This window comes from Pleurodeles waltl, chromosome 4_1 (genome assembly GCF_031143425.1).
Source record: "Pleurodeles waltl isolate 20211129_DDA chromosome 4_1, aPleWal1.hap1.20221129, whole genome shotgun sequence".
Classification (NCBI taxonomy): Eukaryota; Metazoa; Chordata; class Amphibia; order Caudata; family Salamandridae; genus Pleurodeles; species Pleurodeles waltl.
The window spans coordinates 115,149,238-115,168,147 of record NC_090442.1 but is presented as its reverse complement, the minus strand read 5'-3'; the positions used below and the strand labels follow the sequence as shown (position 1 = coordinate 115,168,147).

General features: G+C 42.8%; 1 protein-coding gene across 1 annotated transcript in view; it reads left to right on the top strand.

The window, feature by feature from the left end:
• The window catches only part of LOC138287443 (glycine N-acyltransferase-like), a 308,817-nt gene that overhangs the window by 7,893 nt on the left and 282,014 nt on the right, over window positions 1–18,910 (top strand). The gene's annotated exons all lie outside the window — the stretch shown is intronic.

Sequence of the window (18,910 nt, the reverse complement as noted above, 5' to 3'; positions counted from 1 at the left end):
CTCTGTAGCGGATGGGCAGGAGAATTCTCTGATGATACTGAATAATTCTTCAGCGTGGTTGGTGCTGGCCTCAATGTGGGTGTTTAGCACTTCTTTCTTGTTCTTCCTGATACGGAGGTGCTACCTGCTGAGTGTGGTCCTAAAAGCGTAGAGAATGGTAGGGGTCCTGTTGCTGCACCAGTGTGGCTCTAGTTTCCTGCAGTGGCGTTTGAGGCTTAAGAGTCCAGGGTGAACTACCTGGCCTGCTTGGTGGGTTACTTATTGTCAGTGCCCTTCAGGGGGGCTATGGTTTCAGAGGCTGAGGAGATCCAGTTTGTGACGTTTTGGACAGTGTTCGAGTGTGTCTGCGGTGATGGGTCTTTCTTCTTTGAGGGCAGAGATACAGATTGTTTCTGTGATTCTTCTCCAGTTGCGGCGGGGGAGCATCTGTGGTCTCGCTTGGTGCTTCCAGCTATCCCTCAATGGTTAAGTGAATGATGTGGTGGTCAGTCCATGTTCCCTTGGAGGTGTGGGAGAACTTGTCCCTGTTGGAGAAGATGGTGTCCAGAGTGTGTCCTGCGCTGTGTGTGGGGTTGTTAATAAGTTGAGAGAGGCCAATGGTGCTCATGTTCTCAGGAGGGAGGCATAGTTAGAGTTGTCCAGGTCCTCTAGGTGGAATTTGAGGTCCCCCAGGAACATGTAGTGGTGGGAGTCGATAGGCATGGGGGAATGAAGTCTGGGATGGACTTACAAAAGCTGTGGCAGGGGGCCGGGAGTCTTAAGGCAAGGGTTCCTGGAACTTGACCAGTGTCCAGCACATGTACTTAAATGGCTTCCCTTCTCACTCACTATGTCTTAGAATCATCAAAGACATAGAAAGGGCATATCTGCTCATGCAGATATGTTTTCACATGCAATTTAATGCACCCTGCCTTAGGGCTGTAAAGCTTGCTGTCGAGGTGGCTTACATATATTGCATGCAGTGTTTAGGAGACATGGCACACAGATGTGTGCCATGTTGTGTTTTCACTTTTAGCTGTACCAAGACACGCAGCCTGCAATGGCAGTTTGCACGTGGTAGGTACCACTAACTAGGATCTTACAGGGTGGCCATAGGTATTGCCCATTGGGGAGCAACTGCACAGTTTTAGGGAAAGATAGCTGGCACTGGGGACCTTGTTAGCAGGAACCCAGTGAAGTTTCAATTAAAATTGTATCAAATACCAGGCAAAAAGGGAGGGTGACCATGTCAAAAAGGGGCACTTTCCTACACTGATGGCAAAATGAACCAATTGATGAGATTCTGTGTTAAACAAAATATTGGAGTGATGAATTAGAACTGAAGCAGAAGACGCTTAAAGAAAAAGTTATGGTTTTCCAATTGAAAGCTGCACAGAAAGCAAATCAGAATCTGCAAATGATGGTGAACACTAGTGGTATGCAAGGAGTGCCTCAGCAGGTGCGGAATGTGGTTCAGCCTAGAGGTGGAGGATGTGGTGCTCAGATAGATCAGAGTGGAGAACTAATCTTTGTCATGTGTGTAGATATTCTGGTTATTGGTGAAGAGAATGTCCATATATTATTGTGAATGTTCAAGTGCAGAATGCTGGAGTTCCTCAGACACGAGGTAATAATCAGGTTCAAATTCGACGAGTTCAGAGACACCAAGTTCAAAATGGGAATGTGTCTCCAGGACACCAAATGCACATGGTCCCAATGACACAACAGCAAATGATTGTTCTCCAACAAAACATGAACAAAATGGCAAATGCAAATGTGAATCAGATAGCATCACAGTTTCCTTTAATTGAACTGAGTAATGATGAATTCGCAGAGTCATTACATAGTGCTAATTCTGATGATAAGGATTGCATGCTAGGTGTATCCAAAGAAGTAGATCAACATGGTCCTGTGTAAATGGCAATGTTATGGGCAATGATGTATCATTCTCTGTTGACACTGGAACTACACGTTCCACTGTTAGAACAGCTGAAATACCAAAATTGCCCCTTTCAGGAAAAATAATCCAAGAGGTAGGACAGAGTATGTCCTTGTAAAAAAAAGTTCATTAAAAAACAAGCACCATTTTGTAGTTTGCAATTCAAGTCCCATAAGTAAACTAGGACATGATCTATTGTGTAAGCTGAATTGTTCCGTTAGCTGCGCACCCAGAGGAACAGCAATGCAGACAACTGAAGTGCGCCTTGCAAACTTGTAGAACACTACCAAGTGTCACATTGTACCCAATGATGACAAGTAATGATTTGCCCGAAGATCTAAAAAAAACGGTGACAACAGAAGTTTAGGATTTTTCAGTGAAAGAAACAGGACTCATTAAAGGAGTTGAGCCCATTAAATTAACAGTGAAACCAAACGTAGTGTATCCAAAAACACTTTGTATAATATGTCCCCAGCGACAATTGCTGGAATAACCCCTTTGATTAATTGTCTGATAAAGCAGGGTATCTTAAAAGAAATTATGGGAGGACCATGTTACTCTCCAATTTTAGGATTGAGGAAGCCCAATGGAAAGTACCACATAGTTCAAGATTTGAAAAAAAATGAATGAGATTGTCGTTCCGTGTTGTCCCTTAGTACCGAATCCTGCAGTGATTTTTTCCCGAATTCCCTTGTAAAGCTAAATGGTTTGCAGTCATTGATCTTTGCCAGGCATTCGTTTCCATTCCCCTTCATGAGGAAAGTCAATTACTTTTTGTATTTACCTTCCGCAATCATGTTTTGCCATGGTGCCGAACTCCCCAGGGGTATACAGAGTCACCTGTCATTTTCAATCAGATTTTGAAAAATACCCTATCATTCAGTCCTAGTGCAGTTTAATAACGACCTGTCGGCTGCCTCAAATACTTGAGAAGCATGCAGAAGAGATGCAATTGCCATCTTGAATCATTTAGGAGAGAATGGTCATAAAACTTCTCATGCAAATTACAGTATTGCAAGAAAGACGTTCTGTATTTGGGTCATTACATTGATAAAGGTGTGAGGAAAGCATCACAAGAGAGAATCTCCACAATCATGAGAATGAATCATCCTGCAACACAGAAAGAAGTCAGAATGTTTTTGGGAATGTTTGGCTACTGTCATCAGTGGATTCCAAACTTTTCCCTTTTGACCAAGCCTTTACAGGGGCAAACGTATAAGGATGTGTCTGATTGGACACCATTGGATGACAACTGCATATGTGTCTTCACTGAGCTGAGAGAAAGCCTATGCCTAGCACCAGCTCTGGGAATGCCTGTATATCAATCAATCAAACACTTATAGAGCATGGCAAATCACCAGTGAGGGTCGTGAGGTGCTGGAGCTTTATGCTGCTATGTGGAGTAATGATCATTTGAACATCCAGGTCTTCTGAATCGCTGGAGTGACTGTGCGGTCCTGAGTTGCAGGGGGCTGTTGATCTAAGCCTTCGGTGTGTGGTGCGAGAAGGAGCGTCCTCTCATATTGGCTCGATGGATCCGTGGGTTGTCTGCTAGAGGGAAGCTGATTGGAGGTGTCTCGTTGGTTGGTGGAAGGTCAGGCATTTGTTGATGTATGCTGGTCTTTCGTTGTGCAGGGCCTTGTAGGCGTGGATCAGCATCTTAAACTGTCATCTACTCTGAATCAGGAGTCAGTGTAGTTTTTTGAGATGGGGTGTGATGTGAGCCCTTCTGGGGATATCGAGTCTGAGTCTTGCTGCTGAGTTCTGTATTTTCTAGAGTCTTTTCAGGGGGGGTGCTGTGATTCCTACATAGGGCGTGTTTCCGTAGTCCATAAAATTTATAACACATGTTTTTCTTTGTTTGTTTATTGCGAAAGAGTTGGATGTGCACTTTCAGTTTTGACACAGTTGCATGAAAATGCAAATAAGCCTGTGGCTTATTTTTCTGCTACACTATGGCCTTTATTATGACCCTGGAGGTCCATGGACTGCCAGGGCCGCAGGGGCGGTCTCACCACAGCAGGACTGGCGGTGCAGACTGCCATATTACGACCACAGCGGTTTGGCCACTGCCAAACCGCTGCGTCCCCGCCCGTCCCGCCGATTTATTGCAGCCCGCCGGGCAGGAGGATTCCATCTGCAAACCTCTGCGGTCGTAATATGGTGGTCCATGGACCGCCAGGGTCATAATGAGGGCCAAAATGCTGGTGGTAAGGTATCCTGAAGACAGGAACTTGCATTTCTATCATCAGGATACCACCAGACACCTCCCCACACATACACCCATGCACCAACTCACACACAATCACACACAGACACACCCCCACTCACACACGCACTCACAACATTCACCCCCATAGACACGCATACATACCCATACACATCACACATGAACATGCATACACCCACCATCCCCCACCCTCTCCCTTTAACTACATCCATACATACACGCACCTGCACGCACCCACTCACGCCTTCCTTACCCCTTACACATTCACCCATGCACACACACCCAATCCCACTCCACATGCATACACACATGCATCACTATTACCACATTTCCACATAGGCACACATGCATGCAAGCACAGACACTACTCCTCCCTCCCCCCATTCATGACACACATACACACACTCACACACACACCCATTCACACTCTCCAACTCCCTTCCCTTTGCGGACGGCACTTACCTCGTCTGACGAGGTGCTCCTCCCTTAGGGGGCAGGACCGGCACTCCATCCGCGGGCACCGCCACGCCACCAGAAGACCTCCACACAGAATTACTGGTTGTAATTCTATGGGCGGTCTTTTTCTGGTGTGTTGGTGGCGGCGGTGGAACCGCCTAAGTGCAGTCAACTACCATGATGAATGCCGCCGGATATCCGATCGCCGGCGGTGCGGATATCCAGTGGAAGTCATTATACGGCGGTCTTCCGACGACTGCGGCAGACTTGGCAAAAGACCGCTTCAGTATTCTGAAGCAGCCACGTTGCCTGTTTTTTTAAAGGCAGAGACAGCAATCAGCATCAGCATCGAACTGTGCGAAGGCATTGTTATGGGACACCGACTGAGTATTTTTATTCCCAATTCAGTGGAGATTATGTTAACCCGTACTAATACACAGTATAGGACAAGTGCGTTGTAGGAGGCTGGCCTGGCTTATACTGGGTACCTTGTGGTACTTACTCCTTGGGCTAGGTCCAGTTATCCCTTATTAGTAGATTAGTAGTGTTCTACCAGCTTTGGAGGATAGAGGTAGCTATAGCAGAGCAGCTTAGGCTGAACTAGGGGACATGCAAAGCTCCTACTATACCACTTATATCATATAGCACTATATCATAAGAAACACAATACTCAGAGTTACTAAAAATAAAGGTACTTTATTTTAGTGACAATATGCCAAAAGTATCTCAGAGGATATACTCCCTTAGGAGGTAAGTAAAATACACAAAATATACACACAGACCAAAATCAAGTGAGTAAAAAGTAGTGCAAACACTGTAGAACACAATAGAATGCAATAGGAGACAATAAGCCTAGGGGCAACACAAACCATATACTCCAAAAAAGGAATGCGAACCACAAGGGGACCCCAGGCCTAGTGTAGTATGTAGAGGATCACTGGGAGTGTGAGAAAACACTAAGGGTGTCCAAGACCCCAACCCAAGACCCTGAAAAGTAGGAGTAAAGTTACCCTACTACCCCAGAAAGACAGTAAAGTCGAGATAGGAGATTCTGCAAAGACAACAACTGACTTCAAAGCACTGAAGACGGATTCCTGGACCTGAGGACCTGCAAAGGAAGTGGACCAAGTCTAAGAGTCATGCAAGTGTCCAGGGGGGGCAGGAGCCCACTAAACCCAGATGAAGGTGCAAAAAGGCTGCCTCCAGGTGGAAGAAGCCAAAGATTCTGCAACAACAGAAGGTGCCAGGAACTTCTCCTTTGGTCAGAAGATGTTCCACGTCGTGCTGGAGGAAGCAGAGTTGTTTCCAAGCAAAAAGACCACAAACAAGCCTTGCTTGCTGCAAGAGTTGCCAATGAAGATTATGGGTGCTGCCAGGGCCCAGGAAGGGCCAGGAGGTTTCCCTTTGGAGGAGGACACAGAGGGGGGACTCAGCAACATAGAGAGCCCATGCAGAAGCAGGCAGCACCTGCAGAAGCACTTCAACATTCATTCAAGAAATCTGAACATGGCAGTTGTCTCAACACAAAAGAGCGTCCCACGAAGCCGGTGTTCAACTCAGCGAGTTGAGCAATGCAGGACGGAGTGCTGGGGACCTGGGCTATGCTGTGCACAAAGGATTCCTTGCAAAAGTGCACAGAAGCCCTAGCAGCTGTAGATCACACAGTAAACAGGATTACTGTCTGGTGTGGGGAGGCAAGGACTTACCTCCACCAAATTTGGACAGAAGGACCACTGGACTGTTGGGGTCACTTGGATCCAGCTCCTGTGTTCCAGGGACCATGCTCGTCAAGATGAGAGGGGACCCAGAGGACCGGTGATGCAGAAGTTTAGTGCCTGTGGTAGCAGGGGGAAGATTCCGTTGACCCACGGAAGATTTCATCTTGGCTTCCAGTGCAGGGTGAAGGCAGACAGCCCTCAGAGCATGCACCACCAGGAAACAGTTGAGAAAGCTGGCAGGATTAGGCGCTACAATGTTGTTGGTAGTCTTCTTGCTACTTTGTTGTGGGTTTGCAGGCGTCCTGGAGCAGTCAGCGGTCGATTCTTGGCAGAAGTTGAAGAGGGAAGTGCAGAGGAACTCTGGTGAGCTCTTGCATTCGTTATCTGACGAGAAACCCACAGGAGAGACCCTAAATAGCCCTCAGAGGAGGATTGGCTACCTAACCAGGTAAGAGCCTATCAGGAGGGGTCTCTGACGTCACCTGCTGGCACTGGCCACTCAGAGGTCTCCATTCAAGATGGCAGAGGTCTGGGACACACTGGAGGAGCTCTGGGCACCACCCCTGCGGTGGTGATGGACAGGGCATTGGTCACCCCCCTCTCCTTTGTCCAGTTTTGCGCCAGAGCAGGGGCTGGGGGATCACTGAACCAGTGTAGACTGGTTTATGCAAGGAGGGCACCATCTGTGCCCTTCAAAGCATTTCCAGAGGCCAGGAGAGGCTACTCCTCTCAGGCCCTTAACACCTATTTCCAAAGGGAGAGGGTGTAACACCCTCTCTCAGAGGAAATCCTTTGTTCTGCCTTTTTGGGACTGGGCTCAGGGGGGGGTAGAAACCTGTCTGAGGGTTGGCAGCAGCAGCAGCTGCAGAGAAAACCCTAGAAAGCTAGTGATCCTAGACATGTTACATTGCCATGTTCGGAGTTACCATTGTGAAGCTACACATAGGTATTGACCTATATGTAGTTCACACGTGTAACGGTGTCCCCGCACTCACAAAGTCCGCGGAAATTGCCCTGAACAATGTGGGGGCACCTTGGCTAGTGCCAGGGTGCCCTCACACTTAGTAACTTTGCACCTAACCTTCACTAAGTGAGGGTTAGACATATAGGTGACTTATAAGTTACTTAAGTGCAGTGTAAAATGGCTGTGAAATGACCTGGATGTTATTTCACTCAGGCTGCAGTGCAATACCCTTTGTACCTAGGTACCCTATACCAGGGAATTATAAGGGTGTTCCAGTGTGCCAATCAGAATTGGTAAAATTAGTCACTAGCCTGCAGTGACAATTTTAAAAACAAAGAGAGCATAAACACCGAGGTGCTGGTTAGCAGAGCCTCAGTGATACAGTTAGGCACCACACAGGGAACACATACCGGGCATACTTTATGAGCACTGGGGTCCTGACTAGCCGGATCCCAGTGACACAGGCAAAAACAAACATACATATAAGTAACATGCCAGGCAAGATTGTACTTTCCTACATGCGTGTTTGACCTATTATGAGCAGACTATACTTGCTTTGTCCAATGTACACATCAAATGTTGCGCTGTGCTTAATCCTGCAACCCTGATGCCTATTCCTGCTGAAAATGCAAGTGACTGCGAAGATGAGGTTGAGCACGACTGTCTTGATGTGATTGGATTGTGCACCAAACCAAGACCTGACGTGCAAGATGTCCCCTTAGAAGAAAATGACTATGCCATGCATGGTGATGGCATCTGTTTAAGAGATAAAGATGGTACCCCAAGAACAGCTTTTGCGGTATACACAGTCTCAGGAATGATAGAAGTCTCCTGACTCTGAGGAGTCTTTTCAGCCTAAGTAGCCAAATTAATTGCTCTTACTAGAGCATGCCGTGCTTCTGAACAGCTTAAAGTGACAATTTTTACTGATAGTTACTATGGTTTTGGTGTCCTTAATGATTTTGGAAAGTTATGGTCCCAGTGAGGTTTTATGACCTCTTCTGGTTCCTCAATCAGAAACAGTGACAACATTTACCATCTATTGAATGCATTGCAGTTGCCAGCAAAGAATGCTGTTGTAAAATGTCTGGCACACTGGAAATCAGCTTATTTTGTAACCTTAGGCAATACTTATGCTGGCAAAGTTGCAAGACATTGCACCCTTATTTGAGGAACAGTGATGTACAAAATGAGACAAGTCAACATGTCCTACTGACTGCTGTTGACACATGGGAGGAAGTGAAGAGATTGCAGGAAGAAGTGTCAGAGGATGAACAGCAAAGTTGGGTTAGAACAGGATGTGTCAAATGAAAGGAAGGTGATTTTTGTGTTTCAAGTAATGGAAAAGCAATGTTGCCAAATAGTTTACTGTCCCAGATGGCAAGACATTACCATGGACAGGCACGCATAGGTAGAGACGCAATGATCAGAACATTCAGACAAACATGGTTTAACCCTAGGTTTAAAGTGACTACTGAAGCCACATGTCACATATTTGTTACATGTCAACAGATGAGTGCCGGGAAATGCACAGTAGATACACTGAGTCATATTGTTAGATCAGGAGGACCATTCAACAGAATGCAGCTCGATTTTATTGATATAGTGTGAAATAGACTAAGATATTAGTCAGTGTATGTATTTTCTCCCATTGGGTGGAAGCTTATCTCATTAGGAGAAATGATAGTCTCACAGTAGGGAAGCTGTTATTTAGAGAGTTGATACCACGTTTCGGTTTCCTGACTTCTCTAGTATTATACTGAGGAACTAATTTCAACAGTGAGGTCCTTAAAATGTTGTGTGCGACATTACATGTTGAGCAAAGTCTGCATTGCAGTTATAAACCAGAAGCCTCAGGACTGGTAAATCAGATTATTGGAACTCTGAAGTCCATATTGACGAAGGTATGTGCATCCCCAACACTGAAAGAGCCAGCTCCATTGCCTCTTATTTTGATGAGTATGTTCAGCAAACCTAAGAGGACGACCGGCTTGTCTCCTCATGAAATCATCATGGGGCGAGCTACGAGATCGGCAGCGGTACCTGCAAATGAGCTTGTGAACATTACAGATGACTTGGTGCTGGATTATTGTAAAGAACTGGCTGACGTGGTGCGTTATTTGTCTCATCAGGTTGAAAAAGCCACAGCACAACCACAGCAGGAACTGTCATGACCTATGTCCTTGTGACTGGGATATGATAAAGAAACACATAAGGAGGACATGCTTAGAACCACATTGGAAAGGCCCTCATCAGGTGGTCCTTGTAACCACTAGAGCAGTAAAGTGTTCTGGTCTCTCAAGTTCCTTGATGAAGCAGCACCTGTTCCAGAAGGATCCGTTAGAGTGAGTAAAAATCATCAGGTTAGCCAAGCTGTTGGGGCTGGACAAGTGGCTGTTGCAGCACAGACTCGGTCCAGTGGGTTTCTGAGCGAGGTGACAAAAGTGGATGGTTCAGAAAGGTTGAGACAGAATCAGTTGACTCATGCATGCTTGGACGTTGATGAAGGATCAGCATGCTTGATAAAAGAGTTGTACCCTGAGACATTTGACCTAAAGAGAAAACCGTGCTTGCTGTACAAGTGCTTCAACTATTGCTGAAGATAAAGGGAAAAAGAGTGCCAAGCAGAAAGTACTCAGCACCTCAATCAGCACATTTCTCTGCTTATGATTGGGAGCAGGAGTTTGTTATCTTTGGTGCTAACATTTTGAATCCAGGTCAATATTGTTGAGATAATTGCATTGGAGATGAACTTTGAAATATCATTGCCGATTGATGAGCAGAGACATTACCTTTTAGAAGTGATTATCAGTGAATGAGAACTGTGCCTTTATTAGAGACATTTGAACTTTTAGTAGACATTTTTAAACATGTGTGAGTAGAGAAAACTCTTGATGAACTTTTTAAAAGATCAAGGAACTTTGTGAATAATTGCATTTCTCAAAGAGAGTATTTTTGCTTTGCTTTGCTCACAAATAAAAAAAGACTGAAAAGAGACAACGATAAACAAATCCACTTTGCATTTTTGATTTCAAATTTTTGAATTCAATTTTTTTGGTGTGGAAATAGAGAACTCATGTAGTTGAATCGAAATAGAATTAATAAATGTAAAAATGACATGCATAGGTTTAGCAAGTTATCATGGTTATATTATTGCTTATGGGTTTGAGTTTGTCCATAGCAAATGATTTAGAAAAGATTGCATCCATTCTTGTCCCAAATTTAGCAAATCGTGTGGCAGATCAGAATTAATTTTACAACGATGAGAAATATTTACACACTGATATAGAGGTGATTTATCAGCAAGCGTAAATTATAAGCTTTTGTATGAATATACACAGACAATGGAAATTCGTGACTGTTACATGTGTGCACAGCTGCCTTCATCAGTAAGTGAAGGAATAACATGTCACAGTTTACCCCTAGAAAATGGAATTTCCTGTTGTCTGTTGTTAACATTGTTTTACCAGCAGACGTATTATCAATATTTGTATTCAAATTGTGATTTGGTATTTTCAATTGTTCCATTTATGAAACACATGAGTATCATTGCAAAAATAGAGAACATTGAATATGTGGGAGGTTTCCTTGAAACTACACTAACATTTGGAACAGTATATGGCAATAAAAATAATTTGACCTGCATTCTTAGTTCAGTAGAAAAAGAGTTCATTGGACAAGTTGAAGAGAGAAGAAGAGCAATGAAAGCTAAGATAGAAAAAGGAGCAGTTTTGCAAAAGTAGGAAAAAGATGCAACACATTCAGTGACTGGAAATCAAGGATACCTGGCTATTGATTGGAAACATATAGGGAAGCTATGTAAAAATCAGTCAAGATCAAAGACTGACACATATTTTGTAGGTAACAGTGAATGTAGATATGTATTTTTTGTTTAAGAGTGTTTGGACTTTTGTGTTTATTTCATATGTGGAACAAATGCCTATTACAAGTTGCCAAAAGGCTGGTATGGTACATGTTACCTGGGGGTAATATTTGTAAAGATATACTATGTGAAACATTTTAATGATCCAGTTTGAAATGGGAAATCAAACTCTAGAGTCAAAAGAGGAGCAAGTGGTGCAGAGATGTAGGAGATATTTGTAGTGTCTTTATTACATCAGTAGGTGTGATCTGAATGACTTCAAGATTAGAAAGCTGTCAACAATTGTAGATACATTGTCTATAGACAATGCAGGTGCCATGTCGTTAATGGAAGCAGAGAGGGTAGTTGTGAGTTTTGTGTTACACACACTCCTTGCAAAAGAATTCTGAGTTTTCAGAATGTTACATGTGCAATTATGCTGGATGTGTATACCTGACAATAGTAAGGAGGTAAGAAAAGATGACTGACTTGAAAAGGACCTGAGAGATTTGACAGCAACAGGTGCATGGGAAGCTACTGGTAATCTTTTTTCAGCCATTGGTAAGTGGTTTGGAAACTTGGGAAGAGGTATAGCGGGAACCATCTTCAGACCCCTGTTGATCATGTTTCTTTGTGCTCTAGTTGCAGTTGGAATTTACAAGTTGTATAAGAAATTTAAACAGAAAAGAGCCAAGAGTAGACAAGAGGAAAGAGGAGATAGAAATGGAGACTAAGAGAAGGTTGTGTTACAGTAATGTAAAGATTTCAGAAGACCTTCCCTTAAATTGCAGAGTTTGACTTAGGTGGTATTCCAATTAAATCATATGTTAGAAGGATTACATTGATGTTATAATGTATTTTAGACCCTAGACTAACAGTACATAGTATAACAATATTACATTTTTAATGATTAATGAATTTAAAATGCTTGCAATATTGAGAGAAACGCACTTCTTTGTTATACTCAATGAAAGGCATTAGCAAAGTTTTTTCTTTTAGAATGAAAAGTGTTATTCATAATAATGAAGGGTTATTAATGTTAAATTCACAAGTTGCATACTACATGTGTTTGATTAAAAATATTAATTGAATGTAATGTCATGATTTATAGCTTCAGTGAGGCCTGCATAGCTTGCATTTTGTGACCGTGTTAGAAATGAAGATTCATTTTCTAAAGTGAACTTCTTACAGTTTACATTCCCATGAGAAGACTAGAGTTAGTAATAGACCCCACTGTTTGGCCATAGAGAGAATACATCTTATCACCCTTGAGAAAGAACATTGCGGAACATGGACTGACATTGTATACAATTGTTTCAGACTTGTGTGGAGTCAGGCAGATTGAAGATGTTCTCATGGAAAGCTTACATATGTTTCAACTTGGAGTCGTGTGATCGATTATTATTGGATGATGCCCCTTGAACATTACATGGACTGATAACTTTGGCAAATCAAAATGCTTAGTGACTTTTGATATGACAGTGCCTAGATGGACATGAGAGATCCCCTTTTTTATAGAGGCTGTCCATATGCTTGTAGATGCTTTGCTGATGAAGAGCCCTTGGAGAGGTATCTTCCTCTCTCCCTTTGCCCTTTGAGCTGTCCCTTTGAGACTTAGAAATAGTTTTTCATCCCCTTCAGAAGACGCTTGATCGAGCTTCTGACATGCTCATGCTTTCCCTTTGTATCCATCTTTTTGCCTAATTAACCTGCAGTCTGAGATTATCTTTTTCCAAGTTATTTTTGCCCTTTTTGTGCTTTTTGTCTTGTGCTTTCATGTGTTTCACCCCACACATGTATTTTTCCTGATTTAGCTAGCTGTAGAGTTTCTCATTTCCCAGCCTGAATTATGACTCTGCAACATTGAATGGACAGCTGCTTGTTTACTCTGAGCAATGCACTATTTCTGTATCCCAGATATTTTTAACAGTATGTATTGCTCTTCTTGAATGTTTAGTTGTGTTAATGTTAATTCACCTATACTTATTTCGTCTCCTTGGACAACCCTTGGTGATTATGTATAGTTATCATTTGGTATTGCAAATACTCTACGTGACTTTAAGCTTTTGTCTGTAAGAAAATGCCTTAACTTTATTTGTGACTGGAGTTTTCTTTCCCTGGCTGCAATAGTCATTGTGTTTAAATTAATTGGGTGTGTACTGAAATTGTGTTAGCGGGTCTACCACACCATTTACTGGGTCCAAAGATCCATCCACTTTGATGAGCATTGATTCCTGCAAAGGATGAAAATGCTCCAGCACCAGCTTCTGCTCTACTGATTGGCCCTCGGTCTCCTAACCCAGCTCTTAGCCCTCCCTTTCTGAGCCCTCCCCTTTCATCTGAGCAGGCTCATAAGTCTGTGGAGGGAACCACAAAGCAAACATCTGCACTTTGTAACCCCAGGTTCCCTGAGCCCTAAATAGCCTAGTGAGCAAAGGCAAAGAAGATGTTAAGGATAAAGACTCCGTGCAATGTATTTAGAAACTTTACAATTGTTCTTTTCCTCCACCAGTGACTGTAAAATGAATCTCTTGGTTTATGCGCAATTTGTACTTAAAATGTCTGTTTTGTGTCTACCTATGATGTTTAAATTTCTCTCCTAGTTTTCCCGTATACTGTGCTAAGACCTCTAGAAGCCCCCCATTTGTAAATACTAAAAAGGTAGAACACACTCACATGCCTAGAAGAAGTGCGTTTAAGAGACTGCTTTATTTGTTCAGTAGTTGAAATTGGGTTTGGAAATTGTAAGTAGCACTATTTTTTGGGTAAGAAAAAGTGATTTGTTTACATGTGTTAAAAGCAGTATTTTAGTAGCTTTAGATTTGGGCCTTAGTTGCAGATTTGAACAGGAACTGCAAAGTGAGGATTGAGCCTGTCTGTATCCAAGGAGATTCTGAATTCAGGAGCAGCTCCATGCCCCACTGACCTCCAGCTTGTGCTTTATTGACTGACACTCAGGACGCTACAGAAACCCTGATCCCTCTCCTCACACCTGCGCAGGCCGAGTGAGCAAAGTCAAAGAAGGTAATAAGATCACAGATTCTGTGCTGTGTACTTAGAAACTTTAAAACTGCCCTTTAACTCTACCAGCAACTGTTTGAATTTATCTCTTGGTTTCTGTGCAATTCGCGCTTTAAATCCACTGTTTTCTACTGCCTCTGAATGTTTCAATTTCCTGGTTTTCCCCTATACTCTGCTAAGTACTCTAAAAGGCATACCACACTCCTTTGTACAAACTAAAAAGGCAAAATAGACCACTAAGCCTGGCCTGACTGCGTATTCTGTTTTGTAGTTCACATTGTATTTCAAAAGTGTAAGTAGCACCTGTGTCTAGCTAGAATAAGTTATATATTTAAGTATGTGAAAAGCAGTATTTTAATGGCTTTCGATTTGGGCATTACCCACAGGATTGAAGAGGAACTACAACATGTGGATTGAGCCTGTCTATAGCCAAGAACATTTTGAAATCAAGAGCTGCTCCCGTCCCCATGCTCTCAGGCCTTTACTAATTGGCCTTCAGGCTGCTAGAGCAACCCTGAGCCCTCCCCTCACACAGGGGTAGGCCCTTAAGTCTGTGGAGGGAACACCAAGATGGATACCACCATTTTGTAGCCCGAGCTTCTATGAGCCTAGTGGGCAAAGGCAGAGAATGTGGTAAGAACACAGATTGTCACAGTTGGACTGTTGCTCCTAGGTGAGACTGCTAGTTTCGGGATGACAGGAGTTTTGTTTAAAGGCGAATAAGCCACTCATACAACAAGTCGCAACTGTCAGCCCAATCCTCTTGGCTAACAAGCAGTACCTCAGCGAAAACCCAAATAGCAAAAGGTGATTTCTGGCAGCCTTACGCATGGACTCTAGATTGCAACATCTCAGGGGAGTCATGGTGGAATGGAAGTTACCCTTTTCGCTCTTTAGCAATAATTCTTGGTCACACACAGGCAATGAAGGAGATGCAGGAAAGTTTTCAATAGATTTATTGAAAAGACTGTAATCAACTATAAAATGCATGAGCGGCAATGATTAGTATAACGAACAATAAAAGAAGCGTAATTGTGAAGATGAGAATTGTGAATACAAAGACCCCCACCATCCTGTAATAAAAATTAAATGCACAATCCATAGCATAAATAACCTAATCTCTAACCTAATGAGAACTAGGTGTGATAAACCTAATCTGCCAGTACCATGTCCATGAGAGGCACCCACCAATCCTTGTTACCTTGGAATGAGGTCTCAAGGTCAGACTTTGTGGTGACACAAAGGCTGATTGCTGCAGCAAGGTGACGTGCAGTGCAGATGTCACCTTGAAGGAATCCCTCTGAAAACCTTGTCTGTATGAGATATATTTATACAGATCATGTAGGACCCCTGATATAGTATGTTCCCAAACCATTGATAAGGAGGCAGACTTGTGGCAGCAATTATGTAAACAATCCCCAACAAGTGTACATTATGTTCCTGTCACATGTAAGTGAGAAATTATGTGGGACATGATGTGGGACATGATGTGAATACTTATGTACATCACTTGATTAGGACGCTGATAGTGGAGCCTTCACAGAGTGGCACTGATAGCACAAATCAAAACATTTTTGAAACTATAAACAGCCATCTTAAAATACATAATAAATACATAATAAAATAGGTGGACTAAAACAGAGCAAGTTAAGTAGGTTAAAAGTCAGTAGGTAAGGGAGGCACAGGACTGCAAGCCAAAGGCTAAGCTAACCTCCTGAGTTCCAATAACAACTAAATAGGATCAACTACAAGATCTGTGCTGTGTATTTAGAACATTTTAAAACAACTGTTTTTTTCTACATGTTACTGTTTAAATTTCTCTACTGGCTTTCCCCTGTATAGTGCTAAGGCACGCAGAAAACACCTGCCCCCCTCACACACTAAAAAGGCAAAACAGACCATTATGCCTAGCCAGAGTTTTGCAGTTCAGATTTTGTTTGGAAAGGGTGAGTAGAACTCATTTTTGGCTTGAAAAAGTGATTTGATTAAGAGCGTGAAAAGCAATATATTAGTGTCTTTAGATTTGGTCCTTACCAGCTACGTTGAACAGGAACTACAAATTGTGGATTGAGCTTGTCTGTATTCAATAAGATTCTGACTTCAAGAGCAACTTCCTGTCAGTCCTGCTCACCAGTGTGTGCTTTACTGATTGAACTTCAGGCTGCTAAAGCAATCCTGAGCTCTCCTCTCATACAAGACAGTCACTTCCATTCCATAGCCCTATCATCTTTGAGCCCTAAACAGCCCAATGAGCAAAGACAAAGAAGATGGTAACAACACAGACTCTGTTTTGCATATTTAGAAACTTTAAAATTACACTTATCCTCCACTTCTGACTGTTTAAATGTATCTCTTGGTCTCTGTGCAATTTGTACTTGAAAACTGCAGTTTCCTTCTACCCATGTCTGTTTAAATTTCCCTCCTGGTTTTCCACTACACTGTGTTAGGCACAAACAAGGCACCTTCTCTCTTTTGAACACGCTGAAAAGGCAAAACACCCTCCTAAGCCTACCTAAAGTGTGATGAAGAGACTGCTTACTCTGTTTTCTAATTCAGATTGGATTCGGAAAATATAAGTAGCACTAGTTTTTGATTAGAAAAAGTGATTTGTTTAAGTGCATGGAAAGCACTACTTTAGTGACCTTAGATTTGGAGCCAATCTGCAGGGTTGAACAGGAACCACAAAGTGTGGATTGAACCTGTCTGCATCCAAGGAGATTCTGACTTCAGGAGCAGCTTCCTGACCACCTTCTCACCGGCTTGTGCTTTGCTGATTGGCCCTTAGGCACCTAAAACAACCCTGAGCACTCCCCTCACACCTGAACAGACCCTTTTGCTTGTGGAGTGAACCCCAAGACTGACAGCTCCATTTTTTAGCCCCAGCTTCCTTTTGGCCCAAACAACCAAAATGAGCAAGGTCAAAGAAGGTTGTTCGAATACAAACTCGGTGCTGTGTATCTAGAATCCTTCAAAAATGTATTTTCCTCTAATAATAACTGTCAAATTCATCTCTTGGGGCCATGTGTACAAATGTTTTGCTTCGCAATTTCCAAATAGTGAACCTGTGGTAATCGCTGTTAGGAAATTGCATAACGAGATGTATGAAAGTAGAGTATTCCCCTAATAGTGATATCCACAGATTCACAATCGCAATCATGAAATCACAATTTAGGAAATTGCTAAATTTCAATTTCTTGGAAATCACAAATTAGGAAAAGTCATTTTTTTTAGGTTTGAGTTGGAAGTGCAGCTGTGCCCCTGACACCCTTCCATAGCACAGAGGAGCACAAAACATCTGCTTTGCGTTCAACCATCACTGCCTCACCCCCACTCCAATTTACCAACATGTGGAAAATCAAAGCAGATTTGTGCTCACAATTAAGACACAGCATCTGGATTTGGACCTGGTAATGTTGTGCCCACAAGTTATTCCCCATTCTGGGGTAAATAATCATAAGAGACGGGTCTAGTTAACGTTTTTAGTTTGTGCAAAAAGCTGTGGCTTGGTCAAGCATAAGCTATACATCTACAAGCTATTGTAAGCATGCTCGGAATACTGGCAGCTAGTGGTCCTGGAGGAGGAAGAGGAGGTAATAGCTGTCTCTGACCCAGGACTAAGTTCAGCAACACACCAGGCCCAGCCTCCCAGCCACTATATCACTAGTGCCACCACCAGCTGTCAGGGTATCGGCCTCCGTCTCTTCTGGCTTTGACAGAGCATTGTTCCACCATATTCTGCAGCCGATGAAAGGTATGGAGTGCTGGGTCTCCAGGTTCGAGCAGAGCCTGCACCAGCTCTGGACCCAAAAGAAAATGCCCTCTAATGGGCCCTTTTTTTTGTTTTGGTGGCGGGCCTTGTTGTGGATGGAGAGGGTGGGGAGGGAGTTGTGTCTGGGTTTTACTTGGACTTTCGTTGGACTTTTTGGAGATGGGGCTATTTGTTTGGGGAGAAGGGTGGGTTTTCTATTTATTGAAAATAAAAGGAGATAATTTATTTCACTTGATTTATTCCTCACATATTTGTTTTGGTGGTTCAGTGTGCACTGCTGTCTTTATTGTAGCCAGTTTTTTAAATCTACTAAAAAAAGGTATATGCCATTCACCTATACCCTTGCTCTACTGCCCTTTGCAAGTATATTGACCACTAGGGGATGATTGCCATTGCCTGTTGTGTCTACAAAAATCTAGACACACACAAATAACATAGTCTTCAGTAGAAGTTAGTTACTAACTAAACAAGTTCACTTCAATCCATAGTTCTTCTCTTACCTGAATAGATGAAGCGAGGGAGTCTTTTTATGGCAGGGTTTTTCCCACCTTAGGGGGGTGATAACAGTAGTAGTAGACTAGCGTGTTAACAGGGAAGGTGGCACTCCCACGTATGGAAACTTCAACTGTAAGATTAATCAAAGAGTTATCCATCACTGTCAACTGGATTGAAAGAACACAGAGTTATTGGGTCATATAATGTCATAACTTTAGGAAGATTGAGTCCACACTACCACAATTACAGTATTTGACACACACCAAAGTGACCTGATATATTAATAAAAGCTAGCAACATCAACTTCTTCTGAGCAATGGTGGGGAGCTAGTATTTAAAAACTAAACAAGGGAAATGAAATCATGGAGTCAGGAGAAGTGGGCTAAGAGTTAGGAGTGTATGTACAAGGTTAAGTGTTTATGCAACACTCAACAAAATGCCTTAAAGATGAAATTGATGGGGCCAGTGTGGAATACT